The 18,117-nt window shown below is 36.4% G+C and overlaps 1 protein-coding gene and 1 pseudogene across 2 annotated transcripts in view; one reads left to right on the top strand and one right to left on the bottom strand.

Annotated features, from left to right (window-relative positions):
- Clcn5 (Cl-/H+ antiporter 5) overlaps positions 1-18,117 on the top strand; it is a 187,422-nt gene that overhangs the window by 28,473 nt on the left and 140,832 nt on the right. The gene's annotated exons all lie outside the window — the stretch shown is intronic.
- Positions 7,122-7,687, bottom strand: LOC106008437 (transmembrane protein 59 pseudogene; annotated as a pseudogene).

The following is an 18,117-nucleotide window of genomic DNA, read 5'->3' as shown; positions in this document are numbered from 1 at the left end:
TTAACTTGGTAAATTCATTGAAGTTGGTTAACAGATTAGCTGGTAATTCTACCTCTTATGAGGACTTTTTCCGTATTTGGATCTTATACATATTGTATTTTTATTTGACTGTATAAATAACAGTATTAACTGGTAAATTTGCTGTGGCCTGGAAGGATGTTTGAGCAACAGTGATTTATTGAGCATCAACGATGTGCCAGAAAATGTTAATCAATATTTGAATGAAAGAGCTGCTTTTGGTTCATAAGAGAAGTAAACTACTTCCAAGACATGTTCTTTACAAAGAACCATCACAGGAGGAGTATAGGCAAGTGAAAACTTCACTAATTCTGATTATAAGTAAAATCATTGTATTTTGGTGAAAAGTGTAGCTTGAAATAAACTTTTGTCAGTTACAACTTTAATGAACAAGTAACAATGTATTTATTGTTTTACTTAAATAAGATGAACTGTGTGCTAGGCTCTTTGCTAAACATCATATAAATATTAACTCATTAATCATCAAAACAACTTTATGAAGTGGATACTGTTTTACCTCTGTTTTATAGATTAAAAAATTGAGTCACACAGAAGTTCAGTACTTTGTCCATGGTTACATGGTTATTAAATCATGATGTTGGGGTTTGAGTACAAGCAGTCTCTTTGTATAGTCTATACTACCTACACTGAGCTGCAAATAGGTTCTTGCCAAGGGGCCCTGTATGTTTAGTTTGCTTCAGTGGATATATTATGTCCGCTGAAACCTTACTTATGCTATTGATGTGTTAATCAAACACCTTTATCCCAGTATAAAGATCTTTTTCTACTCACCTCTAATCCAGATTATGAAAAATTCTGAACTGATGATATTATTTAAAAATTTGATTACTTTTATTAGATTATTTTTGGCTAGTTTTTTGGAGTACTTACTATGTGTCAGGTTCTTGTCTCCAAGGCTCTTTCTTTGGACCAGCCTGTTACTCAGTTCTCCAAGACTTTCTCTTTTCCATTGCTTCCTCAAAGGCAGACTCATACACACTTTCCATGAGATCACTTTATCCTGCATCAGTCTTTAGGGACTGAGTCTCCAAAGCTCGAGGAAAACCTTTCCTTAAGTATATCAGTCTGTAAAAAAGACAGTTGTGTCAATTCTAACAAAATACATGTGCTCCTAGAGTACTTTGCAGGATTTAAATAGGTTAGCAATAGCCTTACATTGCTTGTTCTCAGTTGGAAGATGAGGTCATACTCCTCCTAAGCTTAAAATTGAGCGTTTAAGTAACACAGGGCCTGAAAGATCTGTGTGGAGTTGGTCTGATGATTTGTGAGAATCTCTGTTCTGCCCTGAGAACATGCAGTCTTTGTCAGCTTTATTGAGACATAATGGACATACGATAAACCAATATACCTTTATGTAGTTTGTATTTCATTTCTCTTAGCAGTGTTTTATAGTTTTCAGTATATGTACAGGCCTTACGTATCTGTTGTCAGATTCATCCCTAAGTACTTTTGTGGTTTTGATGCTATTTAAAGTGATATTTTTATTTTTGTTTGTTGCTAGTATGCAGAAGCAATTGATTTGGATGTTTTAACCTTGTATCCTGCAACATTGCTGAACTCATTAAGTTTTAGTATATGTTTTTGTAGATTCTAGGCATAGATGATCATATCTCCTGCTATGAAGAGTTTTCTGTCCTCCTTTTCAATCTGGATGCTTTTATTTCTTTGTCTTACCTGATTGTGTAGGCTGGAACTTCCACAACAACATTAAAAAGAAGTGAGAGCACATATCCTTTATTTGTTTCTGATCTTAGAGGAAAGCAGTCTTTTACTATTTAGAATGATGATTGCTGTAGGCTTTTATCATTCTTTATCAGGTGGAAGAATCCATCTATTCTTAGTTTGCTGAGAGTTTTTTAATTATAAGAAAGAATGTTAGATTTTCTCAAATGTTTTTTCTGTATCTATTGTTGTGATCATACAGTGTGTTAAAAATCTTTTAATATGGTGAATTACTGTTTTGGAGACAAGATCTTGGTACATAGTCCAGGCTGGCCTTCAACTCATGATCTACATGCCTTGTCCTCCTGAGTGCTGGGAACAGGTATGCAACACCATGTGAGGCTTAGGTTGATTTTCAAATGTTAAATCAACTGTACATTCCTGAGGTTAATCCTGCTGGATCTTGATTATCAGTTTTATAAATTGTTAGATTTTCTAAAATGCTATTGAGAATTTTTATAGGTACTTTATTAAAAGTGTTATGGGTCTTCAATTTTCCCCAATCATCTTTGCCACGTTTTGGTATCAGAACAATATTGGCCTCATAGAATGGTTGGAGAACCATTCATTCTCTCATCTTCAATTTTTGGAAATAGTTTGGTAGAACTGTTGTTATTTTTGCTTTAATTGTTTGGTAGAATTCCCACATGAAGCCAGCTGGACTTGAAATTTTCTTTGGGGAAATATTTTCAACTACAAATTAAGTTTCTTTAATAACATATTGTATTCATGCAATCTATTTCTTGTTTAGTCTACCAAGTAGACTAAATAGACTAAACAAGAAATAGATTGCATGAATACAATGTTAGTCTACTTTGGTAGAATAAACCTTTTGTGTGTCTTTTATAGAATTTATCCATTCTATCTTTGTTTTCAAATTCATTGTAATAAAAATTTTCACAGTATTTTCTTATATTTTTAAAAAATGCAGAACATTTCCTTTCTCATTCCTATTCGTGGTATCTTGTCTTTTCTCATTTTTCCTTGTTCTGTCTGGGTAGAGACTGATTACATTTTACTCTTATCTCAAAGAATCAGCTTATCATTTGTCTGATTTTCTTTATTGTTTTTATGTTTTCTATTTCATTGATTTCCACCCTGATATTTAATATTTTATTTTTCTTCTTACTGTGGAATTCATTTGTTCTCCTTCTGTAAATTTCTTTCTGTATAAGCGGAGGCATTTATTTTAGACTTTCTTTTTAAAATAAGAGTTCAGTGGTGTAGATTTTGCTTCAAGTTACTGCTTAGGCAGCATTCTATAATTTTTAATGTAGTATATTTTCATTTTCATTCAGTTCAAAATAATTTCTAATATTTCTTTTGATTACTTGTTTGATTCATGGGTTATTTAGAAAGCTGTTAATGGTTTTCAAATATTTGGGGGATTTTGCAGCTATCTTATTTAATGCTAAGAACACACTCTGTATAATTGGAATTCTTTTAAATTCACTTAGAAAAAATAAATTCATTCAGACTTGGTGTATGGCTCAGAATATCATTTTTCTTCCTAAGTTCCGTTTGTACTTTTGAAAATAATGTGCATTCTGTTGCTCTTGATTGGAATGTTTCATAAATGTCAGTAGGATCCAATTGTTTGCTAGTGTCTTTCAAGTTTTCTGTATCTTTTCTGCTTTTCTGTTTTTTCTATTAGTTGTTGAGAGAGTGGTATTGAAGTGTCAATGTTATGGATTTATCAATTTTTGCTTGCAGTTCTACTTGTTTTTATTTCATATATTTGAAGTTTGGTTCTTACAAGTTTAGGATTATTATGTACATGGGATTAATTGTCTTTTTTATATTATGAAATGACCATTTTTATTCCTAATAATAGTCTTTGCTTTACATTTTGATATTAATAAAGCTTTTTCAGTATTTCGATTACTGTTAGTGTGCTGTGTCCTTTCCCATTCTTTTACTTTTAACATATTTGTGTCATTATATTTGAAGTTGATTTTTATAGGCAGTATATAGTTAATATATTCTTGGTCTTTACCTAGAACAGCAGAGGCAATTCTGGGCAACAAAGGCAAAGCAAGGGATATCACAATCCCTGACTTTAAATTATACTACAAAGCTACTATCACAAAAACAGCATGGTACTGGCAAAAGAACAGACCTGAGGATAAATGGAACAGACTAGAGGATACAGAAACAGCTCCAGACATACTCAACCAACCACCTTATCTTTGACAAAGGAGCCAAACACCTTCACTGGAAGAAAGACACCCTCTTTAATAAATGATGCTGGAAAAAAATGTCTTTCCACTTGCTGAAGATTGAAACTAGACACATATCTTTCACCATGCACTAACCTAAAATTGAAATGGATCAAAGATCTAAATATTAAAACAGAAACACTAAATCTGCTGGAAGAGAGAATAGGTAGAATGCTTGAGGACACAGGGGTAGGCAAAACTTCATGAACAAAACCCAGACTGCATGGGAAATACTACAAAGAATCAACAACTGGGATTTCATCTTATTAAAAAGCTTTTGCACAGCAAGGGAAACCACCAACAGAGTGAAGAGACAACCTACAGAGTGAGAAAATTTTTTTACCAGCTATTCAGATAAAGGACTATTATCTAGAATATATAAAGAACTAAAAAAAAAAATCAGACCCCCCAAATTTAAAGACCCAATGTAAAAATGGGCATCTGAAATAAAAAGACACTTCTCAGATAAAGAATTAGAAATGGCAAATAAATATATGAAAAAATGTTCAACATCACTGGTCATTCGAGAGATGCAAATTAAAAGGATGCTGAGATTCCATCTCACTCCAGAAAAAATGGCTGCTATCAAGAAATCAACCAATAACAAATGCTGGCAGGACTGTGGGGAGAAAGGAACCCTTCTCCACTGCTGGTGGGAGTGTAGACTGGTGCAACCACTGTGGAAATCAATGTGGAGATTTCTCAAGAAACTAAAACTAGAGGTTCCATTTGACCCAGCTGTTCCTCTTCTTGGTATCTTCCCAAAAGAATTAAAAGCATCATACCACAGCGATATATGCACACCCATGTTTATAGCAGCACAGTTTGTAATAGCTAAAACTTGAAAACAGCCCAAATGCCCATCAACTGACGAGTGGATAAAGATGTGTTTTGTTATACAATGGAGTACTATTGTGCCATAAAGAAGGTTGAACTTCAGACATTTATAGCTGAATGGATGGACCTTGAGACCATACTCTTAAGTGAAATAAATGGGACACATGTTTAAATACTGAATTGTTTCTCTGGTATGAGAAACTGAATGTGGAAATAAGGACTGAGATAGAATGGAGGTTGGGAAATGGGATGAATGTGTTCAAATAGGAAGAGGAACAAGGGAGGAGGGAAAAAGGAAGGAAGGGACAAGAAAAAAGTGAAAATAGAAGGAAAAATGGAAACAAAGCTTTTGTATATAGGGAGGGGAGGGGCTTGAGGGGCAGTGGGATAAAATAAAATAAAATTTATTTAAAAAATAGACAAAACTGAACTACATAGCAAAAAAAAAAGGAAAAAAAAGTAAATTCTTGTTTTTTATTTCTGGTATATAGATTTCTGCCTTTAATTGACCTCTTTGTACTATTTACATTTTGAAGTAACTTTAGGTGGTATTTGCCTGTTGTACAATTCACCCATTTAAAGTGTACAGTATAATGGCTTTTAAAAATTATTTAGAGTTGTATCAACCATTACCACAATCTCATTTAAGAACATTTTTGGGCCGGGGATTTAGCTCAGTGGTTCTGCCGCCTGTCTTGAAAGCGCAAGGTCCCGAGTTTGATCCCCGGTACCAAAAAAAAAAAAAGAAAAGAACATTTTCATTGTCCTGAAAGGAACACTACCCATTAGCAGCCAATCCTTACTTCTTTAATGCTGACCTCAGCCGTAGTTTATCATTAATCTATTTCTTGTCTTCATAGATTTGTCTATTCTAGAAATTCTCATTAAATGAAATTTTTTACAAATGAAATCATATAATATCTAGTCATTTGTGACTGGTTTCTTTCCTTCACAATAATTTTTTCAATCCATGTTGTAGCAGGTAACATTGCTTAATTTTATGGCTGAATGATATTCCATTGTGTGGCTATGCCACATTTTGTTTATTCATTTATCAGTTGATGGGCATTTGTGTTGTTTCCACATTTTGGCTATTGTATATAATGTTACTATGAACATTTACATACAAGTTTTTGGGTTTTGGGTAAACATATTTTTTTTCTTGGCTGTATACTAAGAATGGAATTTCCAGGTTATGGTAACTATGTGTGTAATATTTTGAGGAACTACCAAACCATTTTCTAAAGCAGCTGCAGCATTTTACATTTCCACTCACATTGTGTGAACGTTCCAATTTCTCCTCCTCCTTACCAACACTTGTTATTGTCTTAGTTTGTTTGTTTTTTTTTGGTACCGGGGATTGAACTCAGGACTTTGCACTTGCGAGGCAGGCGGCGGAACCACTGAGCTAAATCCCTGGCCCTTTTTTTTTTTGGTACTGGGGATCGAACTCAGGTCCCTGCACTTGCGCAGCAGACAGCGAAACCACTGAGCTAAATCCCCAGCCCACTTGTTATTGTCTATCATGAGGTATCCATTTATGTAGGTCCTCTTTAATTTTTTTAATAGTAATTTGGAGTTTTCACAGTATCCATTTGGAACTTTTTTTGTTAAACTTATTCCTAAGTATTTTATTATTTTTGGTGATTATTTTATGTGATTATTTTCTTAATGTCATTTTAGATTGTTCATTGCTAGTGTATAAAATGCATGGATTTTTTTAGTCATTCAAATAAAACTAATGATTTCAGTTCAAAACAACTGAAAATGTAGAGCCATTAAGCCGCATTTAATGCTAAATTTCAAGTTACAGATTTGTAGGCCATTTTGGAGCAGAAGCATCATTTCTACCAAATATTCAGCTTTATTAACTAAGATAATTGACACTATCAGGACAGGGTTTGGGAAAAACAATGATCAGCTCATAGAATTTGGCTAAGAAAGGAAAACAATACAACCAACAAGGTAGCTACAAATATTAGTAAAATAAAAATACAACCCCAAACTTTCATGTCTTAAATTACTGGAAAAAAATACAGGTAAAGATATAGCAAATACACTCTTCACAGATTTAGGTAAATTTATTTGCATTGTAGGTGATTTCTTAAGGCCTATATCCAGTGAAACCATTTAAAAAGCTCTACAAGGAATAGAAATTCAGGTGTCTATGACACTTTAAAACAAAAGAAAAAGAAAAAGCTTAAATTTATTTTACTTTATTTTGATACTGGGAATCGAACTCAGGGTCTCATGGTTGGCAGGCAGACTCTGTACTGCTGAGCTACATCCCCGGCCTGAAATATCTTAAATTTTTGAATGAGCAAGATTCATTTTTGTAGGTAGAGGTCTCATTTCTTCTTGATCTTCAGTTTTATATCTAACAAACATAAGAGAAGAAGCTGAATATCTGCTTGGTTTCTGTTCATTCATAAATTCCAAGTTGCCATAGATTTTCAGTTTCTCAGAGGGGACATACTGCTCCACAGCTGTAGCAGCAGGTGCACAACAAATCCAGAGCAGTATCATCATGGAGAGGATGAGTGTCATAGAATCCGCTAGGAGTTCAGAGAGAGGCATCTTAAAAACCCATCACTTTCTCCATCTTTTAAGATAGTTCCTGTGTGCTTGTGAGCTTCTCATTTGCAGATCTGAGGCCATGTTGCTTAGAGGCGATTCTTTCAAATTTTCAGGCCCCTATCCCAACTGTGGTGCATGCTGAATTTCTGGCTTAGCCTGGAATATAACTATTGTTTCATCATCAGCTTGGAGATACAAAGTCTAGGAAGAGCTGATGAAGCTCTGTACAGAGTCATTTATGTCACTCCAAAAGGACTACACCAGCATCAGAGGAAGAGCAGATGCATTTTTGGCACCAGGCATGAGTTATTCTTGTCTCAATTCAGTGAATGGCAGCTGATTCTGGCAACTGAGATGGCAAGCATATTGCTTTTCAGATTGGGAATATGCTTCTGTACATGCAAATTCACACTCTTAATTTGGTCTGATCTAAGTCAACTCCATCACCCACAAACTGAAAAATTGAAAACAGTCTGCAATCTCTCTGATATGCGTACATCTCTTCTTTGGGGTAGTTATGCAAAGGGTAGGTCAGTTGACAGGTACTTTTATCCCTCAAGACCCAGTTGAATGCTTCCGCTGAGGTGCTCCCCAAGCCTCTGGCCAAGGACATGGCCATGGCCAGAAGAGGCAGTGGTGGTAGCCCCATTTGGGCCTGGACCCAGAGTTTCCTCTTTGGCACTGCATCGTGTTCCCTCTTGAATAGATATTTTAATACTGGCCTTGCATACTGGAATTTCACTAACATATTTATTTGTTTTAACAGTATTTTAGTGAATTCGTTGCCAATCTGTGTTGAGAGATGGTTTTACTTACTTTCTAATCTGAATCTTTCTAATCTGAATCTAATCTCTTATTTTTCCTACCTAATTGCCCTGGCTAGAATTTCCAGTAGAGAATTGAATAGCAGATATGAGATTGTAGATTTCATCTTGTTCTTGATTTTGGTATCCAATCCTTTACCGTTAATTATGATGTTAGCTGTGGGCTTCTCAGAGATAGTCTTTAATCAGGTTGAAGAAGTTCTCTTTTATCCCTACTTTACTGAGTGGTTTTATGATGAAAAGGTGTTACAACCTGTGCCCTGGGAGGGAGCTGGGGTGAGGCTGATTAAGGCCCAGGGTTCTTGGCCCGTTGTACCTGGAGCAGTTTTCACCTTACAAGTGGATACTGGGTGAGAGGAAGGCACATTTGATCTTCTAGGCTGTGCCTGCCTGCCTGCCTGGAATCCAACTTTGCAGCATGTGGCTGTGGAGAAGGATGAGAAACACCAGTAACCTGGCCCTCTGGTGACACTATAGCCCTGACTAGGAGCTGAGGGAAAGAAGGAGCTGCCACCTTGTTGGCTATTACAGGATGGAGCCTCTGCAACACAGAACTGGGTGGAGATTGTGAAGAACTAGTTTGTAGCACAGAAGCAACCCTTGCTCACTGTTCCACCTGAGATTTAGTTAATTTTTTTGAATGTATGGTTTGATTTTTCATTTTCTTTTTAAAATTTTATTGATACTCTTTTGATAAGCATAATGTTCACATTCATTGTACGGAATTTGTACCTATACATAATATATCTTGATTCTTTTTCCCCTATTCCCCTCCCCTCCCTTCAAACCTTCTTCCCCTCCCTATTTACAAAAGCTTTGCCTGCAATGTAACTCAGCACTGCACAGCACCTGCCTGGCAAGCAGGAGGCTCTGAGTTTCATTCCTGATACCAAAAAAAAAAGCTTTGTGTCCAATTTTTCTGTTCTCTTTTTTTAAGCCAGGCATTGTGGCCCATGCCTGTAATCCCAGCACTTGGGAGGCTGAGGCAGGAGTATCACCATGAGTTTGAGGCCAGCCTGGGCTACATAGTGAGTTCAAGGCCAGCCAGAACTACATAGCGAGACCCTCTCACAAAGCAAAACAAAACAAAACAAAACAAAACAAAACAAAACAAAACAAAACAGTATTCTCTTTTTTCTTTTCCTTTCTTTTTATCTCCCTCCCCTCTCCCTTGTTCCCCTTCCCAATTGACCATTTTATTCCTTCCCAATATCTATCATCCATTTTAGTCCTTATTTATGCTTTTAGTTTCTCACACAAGAGAAACAATGTGATACTTAAACATGTGTGTCTGATTTATTTCACTTAAAAATACGGTCTCAAGGGGCATTCATTTACCTAAAAATATCTCAAGTTTATCTTTCTTTATGACAGAGTCGTACTCCATTGTATATAAATACCACATTTTCTTTATCCATTCATCCATTGATGGGCATCTCGGCTGTTTCAAGATTTAGGTATTACAAATGTGCTGCTATAAACATGAGTGTGTATATACTGGTGTGGTATGATGCTTTTAACTCTTTTGGGAAGATACCAAGAAAGGGTATAGCTGGTCAAATAGAACCTCTAGTTTTAGTTTTTTGAGGAATGTATATAGTGATTTCTGTAGTGGTTGTACCAATTTACACTCCCACCAACAGTGGAGAAGGGTTCTTTTTTCCCTGCATCCTTGCCAACATTTGTTATTGGTTGATTGCTTTTTTTTTCTGTTAAGTTTATTGGTACATTTTAGATATACAGTACAGTTGCCTTCATCATTGGGATCTTGTATCTTTATATGATGTATCTTGGTTCTTGTTTTTTCCCCATTCCCCTGCCCTCCCTTCACCCCTCCACCCTTCCGTATTTACAAAGGCTTTGTTTCCATTTTTTCATTTTCTCATATTTTTTCCCTTCTTTCCTTTCCCCTACCCCTCCCACTTCCCCTACTCCTTTAGACCTTTTCTTCCTATTTCACATTATCAGTTATACATTTGGATCCTTATTTACACTTTTAGTTTTTCACTATTGGTTGATTTCTTGATGATAGTCATTCTTTCTGGAATGAGATGGAATCTCAGTATTGTTTCAATTTGCATTTCTTGAATGACCAGTGATGGTGATCATTTTTTCATATATTTATTTGCTATTTGTACTTACTTCATCTTAGAAGTATCTATTCCTTTCAGACGCCCATTTTTGGAATGGGTCTTTAAATTTGAGGGGTCTGATTTTTTTTTGAGTTCTTTGTTTGTTCTAGATATTTATCCTTTGTCTGAGGACTAGGTGGTAAAATTTTTTCCCATTCTGTAGGTTGTGTCTTCACTCTGTTTGTGATTTCTTTTCCTGTGCAAAAGATTTTTAATAGGATGAGATCTCAGTTGTTGATTCTTTTTAATATTTCCTGTGTAATTGGGGTTTTGCTCATAAAGTCTTTGCCTACAAGTATGTCTTTAAGAGTTTAACCTATTTTATATTACAACAGATTGAGTGTTTCTATTTTAATACAAATATTTTTCTTATATGCAGCATATTGTTGGGTTTTGTTTTTTAAACAATTTTGCCAATCTGTATCTTTTGACTGGGGAGTTGAGACTATTTACTGTTTTTGTTTAATTTCAAGTCGGGTATGTTATGCCCCCTTGCCTTGCCTTTGTTGCCCAGAATTGCTTTTGCTATTCTAGGTCTCTTCTGTTTCCAAATGAATTTTAGGATTGTTTTCTCTAGTTCTGTGAGGTATGCATATTTTGATGAGGATTGCATTAAATTTGTGTAACAGTTTTTGAAGTATGGCCATTTTTACTATATTGGTTCTGCCTATACAAGAATAAGGGATATCTTTCCATTTTCTGATGTCCTCTTCAATCTCCTTTTCAAAGTACTGTAGTTTTCAATACAAAGGTCTTTTACTACTTTCCTTAGATTGATTCCTAAGTATTTCATTTTTCTTGATACTATTGTGAAAGGTGTTGTTTCCCTAATTTCTCTCAGTGAGTTTGTTATTTGTGTAGAGGAATGCTATTGTTTTTTTGTGTGTTGACTTTGTATCCTGTTAAGTTACTGAATTTGATTATTAATTCAAGGAGTCTTTTGGTGGAGTTTTTGGGGTGTTTTGTGTAGAGTATCTTGTCATCTGCAAATAATGATAATTTACCTTCTTTCTTTCCTATCCTTATTCATTTTCTTTCTCTTATCTAGTTGTTCTGGCTAATGTTTCCAGAACTGTTTTGAACGGGTGGGATGAGAGTGGCCATCCTTGTCTTGTTCTTGATTTTAGATTGAAAGCTTTCAGTTTTTGACCATTTAGTATGATGTTGGCTGTTCGTTTGTCGTAGATGGCTTTTATCAGATTGATTAAAAAGATCTTCTATTCCAATTTTCTGTAGAGTTTTTATCAGGAATGGGTGTTGGACCTTGTCAAATGCTTTTTGTGTGTCTGTGAGATGGTCATGTGGTTTTTGTCCTTGGTTCTGTTAATGTTGTGTCTTACTTTTATTAATTTGTATATGTTGAAGTATCCCTGCATCCCTGGGATGAATCCTACTTGGTCTTACATGGTGTATATTCTTCTTGATGATTTGCTGCATTCTGTTTGCCAGTATCTTATTGAGTATTTTTGCATCTATGTTCTTAAGGAGATTGTCCTGTAGTGCTCTTCTTTGGTTGGATCATTCTCTGGTTTTGGTATCAGGATAATGCTTGCTTCAAGGAATGACTTTGTGAGTATTGCATCCCTTTCAATTTCATTAAAGAGTTTGAGGAGTATTGCCATTAGATTTTGTCTAAATATCTGGTAGAATTCAGCTGTCAATCCATCAGAACCTGAGCTTTTCTTTGTTGGTAAGTTTTTAATTATATCTTGAATTTCATTGAATGATACTGGATTATTTAGAATTTTTACATCTTCTTGACTATCCTTTGATAATTTATACACATTGAGGAATCTTTCCATTTCTTCTGTGTTTTCCATCTTATTAAAGTACAGGTTGTTGAAGTAGTTGTTGATAAACTTCTGGATTTCTGTATGATCCATTGTGATTTCACTTTTTTTCGTTCCTAATTGCATGGATTTGAGTCTTTTCTTTCCTTTTTTGATAATGTTGGCTAAGGGTTTATGTATTTTATTTAATCTTTCAAAGCATCAACTCTTCTTCGATTCATTGATTCTTTGTATTGTTTTCTTAGTCTCAATTGCATTAATTTCTGCTCTGATCTTTATAATTTCCTCCCTTGTATGTGCTTTAGGTTTAACTTGTTCTTCTTTTTCTAGAAGCTTAAGGTTCAACACTAGGGGTTAAAGGTTCATACCTTATGGCCCTTTACCTTAAAATAATTGAGTGTATTTCTTACAAATATTATTTTACCAAACCATAGTGTACTTGTCAATTTCAGTAAATTTAACAGTATTTCTCTCCCCTAACATTGAACTTCTAATCTACTATTTATTTTTAACTCATACTTCCTCCCTTTTTGTGTATGTTTTATACTGTATAGTGGTATGAATACGGGAATACATGCTCAAATGTATTTTGATTGACAAATGTGCAATAAAAGATTTTTGTGAGGCAACCATTTGAGAGACTGCTTTTATTATATCAGGTCAGCACATCTTGCCAACACCTTGTGACACAGGCATGATATATTTTCCTCATTCATCAAATATGGAGAAACACTGAGGAAATTACTAAAGATAAACTTTAGTGAGTATTTGATCTGGGCCTTGAACCCAGGATTTCTGGCCTCAGAGTCCATACTCTTTCCTTACCCAAACTACTTTGCTGAATAAGCTCTCGACTAACCACATGTGACTTCAGTTTATGACTTTTAAAGCAATTTAACATCATAAAATTCCAAAACTGCCAGATGCTTTCAACGTGCAGAGTTGAAGATACTGTGGTTTAGTGAGGTTAAGTGGCCATCATTTCTTAAACCCTCCCTTAAGCAGAAGGAAAAAGGTAACCTTACTGCCATTTCCCTTTAGCCTCTCAAAATTACCCTTCACACCTTCTCAGCAATGTTTGATTTGACTGTGTAACAACATTTATATTGCACTTTATTGATTACAAAGCATTTTAGTACATTCTTTCACTCTAGATCTACAACCGCCCTGTGAAAACAAGAAGTGCTTCTCTAGAGCACCTATCGTTTGCATCTAAACAAACTTGCCTTTCATTGTTCCCTCGCTGATCTCTGCTAATATCCATTAATTCTAGTCATAGCCCAGAGAGACTTTATACCCAGAAGATTTATGTTTGGTTTATATTAGCAGTCCCCAGAGTGAGATATACTAGAGAATCTAATAGAATGTGGGAAGAAAATAATTTGCAGTTTTGGACCATTTTTCTAGTTTTATTCTCTATATCTTTTAAAAATAGCTTTATTGAGATATAATTTACATATCATAGAAATAACTCATGTAATATGATCATTTTAAGTATATTCACATTAATTTCTTTTTTATTCACATTAATTTCTGAATATGTGAATCTTACAAAAACAGAACAACAGAAAAACCTCCCAACCCATTAGTAGTACATCTCCAGCTCCAGCCAACCATCAGTCTACTTTCTTTAATCTCTATAGATATTTCTATGATGCTCACTTTGGCAGCATATGTACTAAAATTAAATATTTCTATGAATAGAATCATATAATATGTGACCTTTTTTGTTTGGCTTCTTTCACTCAGCATAGTGTCTTCAAGGTTCCTCCATGTTATAGTATCAGTACTTCATTTCGTTTTTCTTGACAGTTCTGAAGATTGAACCCAAGGCCTTTGCACTGAGCTATACCCCCAGCCCTTTATTAATTTTTTTTATTTTGAGACACAGTCTTGCAAAGTTGCCTAGGCTGAGCTTGAAATTGTGGTCTTCCTGCCTCAGCCTCCCAGAATGCTAGGCATGCACCATTACAGCCAGCTACTTTCTTCCTTTTTATTGACTTATAATATCCTATTATATGGTCAGACCACATTTTATTTATGGGCATTTGTGTTGTCTCCACTTTTTGCTATTATTTGCAATGAACACTTGTTCACAATATTTTTTTGGTGGATTTATGCTTTCATTCCTCTTGGGTAGTACCATGTTTGTAGATTAGTGTAAATGCCATGTGTTTTTTTTTTATAAAGAGAAACAATAATAGAGAAGCATGGCTCTTGGAAGAAATGGAATTTTTAATTCTTTATCAGCTTTCCATGTTATCCCTCTCATTCTGCCCCATTTTATTGACCTTTGAACTGGTCTTTTTGTCCATTTTCCTCCCCACTTCTTGTTTTGCCAAGGATGCTTTTGTCACAGGAAACATTTATCCAGTAATGCTGAAATGCTAAGTACTGCACTTTTAATTGGTACCAACCTTGTGAAGTTGGTATTATTTAATCCATTGAAAAATGAGGAGACTAACCAGGTTCAGTGGCACGCATCTATAATCCCAGCACTAGGGAGGCTGAGGCAGGAGGAGCACTGTGAGTTTGAGGCCAGCCTGAGCTACATAGCAAGACTGTCTCAGCCTCCCACCCCCCAAAAAAACTCAAAGATGAGGAAACTAAGGCTTTGAGAGGATAAGTAACTCAGTTCAAAGTTACCTGGCAACTAGAGGCAGAAAAGAGATTAGCCCACCTCTGCTGGATTCTGAAGCTCATAATCTTTTCCTTAGGCTGTCTTCCAGATGAAGTGTTTATGAAGTGTTCAGTGGACAGAACTTATTTCATGCTTGAAATACTACATATGGATTGTATGAAGTAAAAAAAGGAAGATTCTGATAAGCTTTGGGAAATGTTGGGGTATTCGGGAGGTGGCAGGGATGGTAGGCACTAAATGAGACATTGAATATAGAAGGAGAACCTGGTTTGGAGAAGGAATCGGTTGGTGAGTGTTCAGTTTGGGACATATGGAACTCTAGGATACCATTTATTCAACTTATGCTTGAGTGGCTTCTCTGTGCCAGGCACAGTGCAGGATGCTGGAGAGACATTGAAGAATGAGATACAGTAGCTATAGTCATGTTCCCCGCCCTAATGGAGCATGCAGTCTTAGTAGGGTAGACATATAAAAGAATTTTAAAATCAAATGTAATGGTGTCATGCTAGAAGAGAGGATTAATTCAGGCATCTGGAGTGATTCCTTAAGGCTCTGAGATTAGTAGAGATTTACGGTGACAGTAGCTTAAGGCACACGGGGGAACCTCGATTTGTAGGAGATAACAAGGTTTGGATGGAAATCATTCATGATTTTCTTCCACTTTCCCCTTCCCTACAAGGAAGAGAACATGATTGCCTCCAGCTGCATGGAGCAACTGGTAGTTCTTGGACTCACCTTTTTTTGCCCTCATGCCTTTACATATACGCCACCTTCTGCCTACAGTTCTGCTCCCCTATCCCTTTCTCTAGCCAACACCTGCCTGTCTTTATTATAATCTTTCAGAAAGGTAACATTACCCCTGTTCCATGTCCCCATAACCTCCTGGGCCTATTGATCACACTGTCTCTTCTATTAATTGTGAGTACTCTAAGAGCAGGGACATGTTCATCAACCCCAGTATCCACATAGTGCCTGACCTGCATGGATGGATGCATGGGTGAATTAAACAAAAAGGACCAAATTGTGAAAAAGATGTGCATCTTTTGAACAAGAAAAGGAGGCTTTGTTACTTCATAGAAAGAGAGCTTGGCTGTCAGTCTGACTCAGTGATTCTTAACCAGGGGTGATTTTGCTTTCCCAGGGAACCTTTGACAATGTCTGGAGACAATTTTGGTTGTCACAAATAATTAAGTTGTGTAGAGGCCAAGGAGGATACTAAATACCCTACAGTGCCCAAGACAGCCCCCTACAACATCTAGCCTGAAATGTCATTAGTGTCAAGTTCTAATCTGGTTCAGTTTTCTGCTGGGCATGGTAGCACACACCTGTAATCCCAGTGGTTGGGAGCTTGAGATAGGATTACAAGTTTGAGTACCACCTGGGCAATTTAGATAACTCTGTCTCAAAATAAAAAAATAGAAAGGGCTGGAGATGTAGCTTAGTGTACAGGGCCTGGGTTCAGTTCACAGTATGGAAAAACAAATCGGGTTCAGCTCTCTCTTTACCCAAAACAGTGGTTCTCAAAATGTCATCCCTAGCAGTGGGAGCATTGCCTGGGAACTGTTAGGAAGGAAAATTCTAGGATACCACCAGAAACTCAGTGAAGGAGAAACTGGGAGTGGGGCCCCAGCAGTTTGTTTTATCAAACCCTGGAGGGGATTTTGATGCAGATTAAAGTGTGAGAACCAGGCTTAAAGTGAAAAAGCTGGTTGGTAACAGAACCCTAAGAGAAGCCAGCATAGGAAAATGGAATAGGAAAATGGTCAAAGAATAATGTTAGAAAAATCCATAGAACATGATGATTTCCAGGATAAAATGATCATTGGTATCCAACATTCCTAGAGAGTTGTTAAATACAAGAACAGGCAAAGGGAGAGGAAATGGCCACTAATAGTAAGACTTCTGAAATGGAGGGAGGCAGAGCCTGGGATTGAGCTCAGTGGTGCTGCTGCCTGCCTCAAAAGCACAAGGTCCTGAGTTCGATCCGGGTACCAAAAAAAAAAAAAAAGAAAAAAAGGGATTATCATGATAATGGAGGGAGGCAAGGGTGATGTCATTACAAAGTGCCAGGTTTAAGCAGTGAGGGGGCCTGAAGGCTGTTAGTTTGCAATAGTTATAGGAAATAATACCGGAGATGAAATATGAAATATTATATCTCCCAACCTGTTAGCTGTATGCCCCCGAGTTCTTGCTCTCTAAAAATCGAACAATTAATTCTAGGAACAAAGGAGATTAAGAGTAGGAAGATATTTATTAATAGGAAAGCTCCTGAGGGGGAGGAGGGATCCTGAGTGGGTAGCCTGGGGACTCCGCTTGTAAAGGAGGAGTTTTATAGGATTAAACCCACGTGGGTACAAGGTAGGCCACAACCATGAACAGCCAATAAGGTTACAGGTATAGTCACTTAGGTAATAGCATTCCAATTGGGAAACAAGTCTTGTAACAAGCGTGGATGGAAAGAACACAGACTCTCCTAGGAAGTGGTGGGTCCAGAAGTCTCTGGTCACACACCAGGGTGGCTGTTGTTTATCTAGACTTCATTAGGCCCAGTGTTTGTTCTTTGAGGAAGTATGTAGGTCTGGTCATCTTGTCTTTTATCTTGAGGCCTGGTTTTTAGCTGTTATGTCTCCCATTGCAGCTGTGGTGTGTTTCACTTTTGTCCTGACCCTCTTGAGGATCTAGCTCTATTTGACTGCCTATAATATTTCTACCTTGGGCTGGGGATATAGCTCAGTGGTTTCACCGCCTGCTGTGCAAGCACAAGGACCCGAGTTTGATCCCCGGTACCAAAAAAAAAAAAAAATTTCTACCTAACTCATCTGTCTATAATACAATCATCTGTGCAAAAGAACTGCTTAAAAAATTTCTGTGCAGTATTAGTTAGGCATGTGAGAGTAACTTGCCAGTACTCTCATCTCTCTAACATAGTAGTTCTTAATATTTTTGTGATTTCTTCCAGGCTTTGTCTATGTATGTAATTAATTTTACAGTGGAGTGTTCTGCTATCACAATAAATATGAAGACATTTGCAAAGGTTATGATAGAGCGGTAGGCAGTATTTTGCTATGGTAACAGAGGTAAACTTGATCCCAATTGTCAGTTTGTTCTGCTTGGGGAGAGTTGTTTTGTGGAATTTGAGATCAGGAAAAGCAAGGCAGGTACACTTACACTAATTCTGTTATCTGGAAAAAATAGGAGAAAAGCCTAGAATTTGTTTCTTTAATTTTATTAAGGAAGCTGAGGATGTAGATGAGACAGTGGGAAAAAAAGGTCACCTTTAAGGGAAAAAGCTTGCATCATAATAGTAGATACCTAAAATAGTATCTCCAAGCCACC

Source organism: Heterocephalus glaber, unplaced genomic scaffold (assembly GCF_053883595.1).
Source record: "Heterocephalus glaber isolate CG9 unplaced genomic scaffold, H.glaber_assembly_v1.0 deba00001546, whole genome shotgun sequence".
NCBI lineage: Eukaryota > Metazoa > Chordata > Mammalia > Rodentia > Bathyergidae > Heterocephalus > Heterocephalus glaber.
The sequence above is the reverse complement of the archived record's forward strand: the minus strand, read 5'-3'. Positions and strand labels throughout refer to the sequence as shown.